The following is a 5446-nucleotide window of genomic DNA, read 5'->3' on the forward strand; positions in this document are numbered from 1 at the left end:
AATCTTTTAACACATAATCACATTTATACCCTCAACTGGTCAAAATTACAAATATGCCTTTATCAACAAGAACGTGCCCGCATGCATATTTAATTCACCTAAACATGCATAAATATTCACATTACCATATAAACCATTTATATTGCATAATCATACATATATTCCATTAATTCTACATATAAATCCTATTATGCACTCCAGGCATAATAATCAAGGCACTTAGCCTTAATAACGAATTCGGGACGTCACAACTATCCCCTCCTTATTGAAATTTCATCCTCGAAATTTATTGAAACATCTCGGGATACTAATCCCACAAATGTGAATATAACTTCAAAGTCTAGTCCTTTACCTTACTATTCCTTGTAATACCCTCACTATAGTGACAGTCTTATTCTGTAAGACTTTATCTCTTCTATCCGGGATTTCCCCTGACCTTTCCTTACACAGTAAATCCCACTGACATTCCAGGGTTTCTTCACCCAATCAGGGGTAGTATTTGACGCCTCTTTCCTTAACACTAGCATTAGTAACACCTTATGAGCCTTTACCCATGCTGGGGTAAGCCTAATATGTAGGCCCCTGGCCTAATCCTGGTTAGGATCTCACAAGTCTATCAAATAGAGAGTCAAAACTCCTTCTTAGTACCCAATGATCGAATAAGTACAAAGTCTCCAATCCTAGAAATCCACGTTCCCATATTTTAAATTTGAGAACTCTTATGTCCTTTCAAATAAGCAAACACTCCTGCCCCAATAATCCTAATAACTTCATTGGTCCTCCAAACCAATTATGAACCACAATACTTCCTATCTCTCATCTCATTTCCCGAAATGAGTACTTCTCATTCCCTATCTCACTATATCTTATTCAGAGTCACTCTAGCCATGGATCGATATTCATCACCGTGGCAATCCAATCAAGGAACCGTACTTACTACAATGCCCCAAAAACTTTCACATTCGAGGTAAAAGTTTGAGTCGTTCCTTCAGGTTATCAGTCTGTCTGAAGGTAACCAATAATTTTAAATCCCAATCTTATACTCATCTCCCTCTACGACCCTTTTCAGAACTTGGGAGATAAAAGGTCTCAATCCGACACTATCGACTTTGATGCCCCACGGAGACATACGGTCTCCCTTCGCACATACGCATTTCTATGATAACTCACTCACATAAACCAAAGTGTGCTAATCTAATATGCCAAGTCACCACTTCTCGCATCCGCTTATCTCACTTGAAATTTGAGGTTATCCACCCTTACGGTCCATAACTATATCCCTCCATAATACTAAATCTAGGATACCCTAGAGTCATAATAGCCTTTCTGGCTTCTAATTATCATCTTTCACTAGCTAGAAGAATTAGGCAGTGCATCTCATAGTATACAAATTTTAGGTCTTAACATTCATTCAAACTTCCTAGATACAACAATTATAAGGGGTAGCATAAGACTCATCCAGAATCTCCCCCTAGACACAAGCATCCATCAGATCACTCATCCGGTCCTCATATCTTAACCTATCCATGTTGAAATGGTAGGATTCTTAACCATTCCTACAAGATCTTCTTTATGTATTTCATTGTTCATAGAGGTATATCTACCAATTATTATTCATAGATTCTATTCCAATCCTGGTCGTTACCTCATCTGACTTTACTGTACTCCATGAGTCATCATACAACTTGCCCGGACTTTTCCAAGACAAGGTGTCAGCCTCCACATTAGTTCTCTGTAACTAATAAGGATTCTAATGTGGGTCCTTCACTAGTTCCCACTAGCGCCTTTGTCTCATGGTCAATCCCCCCTATGGGTGACAAAATGCTTTAACTTTCATGCTAGTGTATGTACTTCTTTTCCATAGGTGTCATTACCTCACCCTCACCGTGGCTATCTGGCATTACTGTCAACTCCAAGTCCCATGTAGAGCATCTATGTTCTTATTCCTTCATCCACTATGCAACACGAACAATTCCCTTTTCAGTCTGCACACGAGCACACCCTAGTCCTTGACGCACCAAAACCTATAATTTCATGTTTTAAGCAAGGACAGTGCCCATCATGTCGTTCTCCTGTATCAGTCTATCATATGCTTAATCTAATACAATGGCGTGTTAACCAACCTTTATTCCAACTTCTAAAAATCTGGTACGCAGCTATCCCTTCAAACAAACTTAGGTTCTTACGTTACATCAGTCAAGGTATGGCTATCCTCGAAGATGCTTCAAGTAGTAGCCAATGTGTCTTACTGGTCTCACCGTGCTTCTCACCCTGTTATACCCAAATTTCGAGTTATAGTAAATATGACCTCGAAAGCTGAGTTCGCAATAAATGGTCTCGTGAGGGTTAGGGCATGCTCTAGGATTGTAAATCGAGTCTGCAAAGTACGATACATGACCTCGAGTATCGTGACCTCGAAATGATCTCGATCTCGAAAGGTAGCTTTGAGAGCACCCTCATATTCAGGAACAACTTCGGAGCAGGGGTCTTGAGCTCGACGTACTATCTCGAAAGCCACGTTAGCTCGGGAGATGTCACTGGCTCGGGCAATGATGGGAAACTTGGGAGGCAAGAGCCTTAGAGATACGCGATCGCCGCTTTGAATATCAACAAGTATTATAGACATGAGATGTAATCCTCATTTATTAATGTAAATCCCCAAGAATCGTGGGATATTATTTAATCAGTTATGCATTTCCTAGTCTTCAGGGACGTTTCCTTTTTTTATCTAATTATAGGCATTTAAAGCCATTTATTTTATTCACAAAAGAGTAACTACCCAAAATATGTGGGATAGTATTCTGCATCCTTCTCTATAAATAGAGAAGCCATGCACCATTGTAAGGGACCGAAATTCTGTTCCTTGAGAGAAAACTCGGGAGAATTCATGCTAAAGAATTTTTCAGAGATAATCTTGAGAATAATAACAGAGACTCGTGGACTAGGCAGATTTAACTGCTGAACCACGTAAAAAATCGTGTGTTTGATTTGTTTGTTTCGTTTGGCCATTGTCATTCATTGTTTTTGTGCTCTTCTTTTATCTATTGACGAAAAACGGCGTCAACAGTTTGGTGCTTTCATTGAGAGCTGAACTCAAGCATTCATCCTTGAGAGATTCATGGCTTCAAACAATCAGAACACCCTTGACGAAAGCTACCAAAGGCGTCCTGGAAAACAACCAATGGAGAACCTGGAGTCTGAGGAGAGAAGTGGGTCCTCCGATTCCCGGGGACCACCGCCTCCACCAAGGGATGAGGATATGTACTACAATCCTGAACGTTACGTTCCTATTGTAGAACTGGAAAACCGGCAGTTGAAACAGTTGTTGGCAGAAGCCAACAAACGGAATGAGGAGTTGACTAGGATGGCCGTGGAGGCGCAGGTGGCTCAGCCCCCGCCTTCGTGCGAAAACCAAGTCCCTCCTCCAAGGGATGTGCATGTTCCTCCCCGGAGGCCCCGTGGACGACCACGAAAAGATGCTGCCACGAGGAGGCCGACTCAACCTTCGGCACCAGCAGAGCCATCTGCTCCTCCTAGGCCCCAGAGGAGTACCCGAGCTCGGGTCCCGCCTAATCCACCTGTGGAAGCGCCTGCAGGAACTGAGAATAACCGAGCTCCTACCGAGGCTCGGACTCAGGTTCCTGGTAGCGCACCGAACGCGACTGACCCACCACGGGAAAATTCTGGACCCTCTAGGCCGAGGCAAGGGAGGCAGCCACCGTCGCCTATACGGTTCCCTCCATCTCCCATAAGATATCCTTCACCTCCCCGCAGAAACGCTCAACCTGTTCAGAATCAGGATCAAGGGCGTACGGGGGATAGACAAGGACACAGGGAGACTTTCCAGGAGCGGAGAGGCGCACAATCTGAGAGAAGTCAGACGTCCCGGTCTCGCACTGCGGAGACAAGGCGACATGGGAAGAACCCATCTCGAAATGACCGATCAATGAGTTTCACCAGTGACGAGTCTGGAGAGACCAGGTCCGTCAGTAAACGCGACCGAGGTCGTAAAAATACTGGAAGCTGCAAGACCCGTCCTGACCTGCGGAATCATCTGAATCAGAGCAGGGGGAAGGGAGATCAGACAAATTCGGACCTAAGGAATCACCTAAATGGGCGTAGAGATCCCTCACGGAGACGCGAGCCTGGGATCATGATCAATGACTGTCAATTCCAGACACCACCTAAGGACCCAGTCCAAGAAAGGATTGATCAGCTTGAAAAAGCCTTTAGGCTTTTAAAGAATGAACGAGGGAACGGTCGATATGAGGACTCTGACGAGGAGCTCAAGCCGTTTGCTCCAAATATTTCTAACACTCAATTTCCTCAAGGGTTCCGGATTCCTCACGTCCCAGCGTTTGAAGGAAAAACCGACCCATGCAGTCACCTGAGTACATTCAACACTATTATGAGAGCTAGTAACGTGGGTTACGAGCTCAGGTGTATGTTGTTTCCAACATCATTGGCCGGACCTGCTAAGAGTTGGTTCGAAAAGTACAAGAGGCACTCGAAAACTTCATGGGATCAGTTGTCTAGAGACTTCAAGAAGCAGTTCCGAGCCATGATGGGAGTCAGACCAGAGGCATCCACTTTGACTAACGTTCGGCAACAGCCGGGTGAAACACTGAAAAGCTACCTGACAAGATTTAATCTAGAGGTCGCACGGGCTCGAGATGTGGATGACAGTGGGCACCTGATGGCTATCCGAGCTGGTGTGTTACCCGGAAGTGCCCTTTGGGATGACATGCAAGGGAAAACGGTGAGGTCAATAACCGAGTTTAACAGACGGGCGCAGAGATTTGTCAATGTAGAGGAGGCGAGGTCAACGCTGAAGGCGACCTCGCAGACCGAAACTACAACGATAAACATTAACTCCGCCTCAACCTCGGCTGACCAAGCAGCTCCACAGCCTACCTCGGAGAATCCCTCCAAGAGGAAAAAGAGCGAGGGAAATAACCCCGAGGCTGAAGGAGGAAAGAAAAAGAAAGGAGAAAGGTATTTCTCCGTATATAAAGTACACACCGAACTCAACGAGTCTCGGGAAAACATATACCTGGCTAATGAAAACCAGGTCCTCTTCAGGCGTCCGGACCCAATGAGAAATCAAAAGTCAAAAAGGGATTCCAGTAAGTATTACCAGTTCCATAGAGACACCGGACATACCACTGATGAATGTCGACAGTTGAAGGACGAGATCGAGGGGTTGATCTCGAGAGGTTATTTCCGGCAGTACGTCAAAAACCAGAGTACTGGACAGACTACTGCGAGTCAGAGAGTAGCCGCGCCTTCGACGGCACAAAATAATAACTCCCGATCTCGGGAAGAAGACAGGCCCCCGCCGATTGATGGAGAGGATGTAATAACCATCTCGGGAGGGCCTCATCTCGCGGGAGGGGGCAGAAATGCTCAAAAGCGATGCGTTAACGAGTTGAAGACAGGGGACGGG

The sequence above is a fragment of the Humulus lupulus genome, chromosome 3 (genome assembly GCF_963169125.1).
Source record: "Humulus lupulus chromosome 3, drHumLupu1.1, whole genome shotgun sequence".
In the NCBI taxonomy this organism is placed as follows: Eukaryota; Viridiplantae; Streptophyta; class Magnoliopsida; order Rosales; family Cannabaceae; genus Humulus; species Humulus lupulus.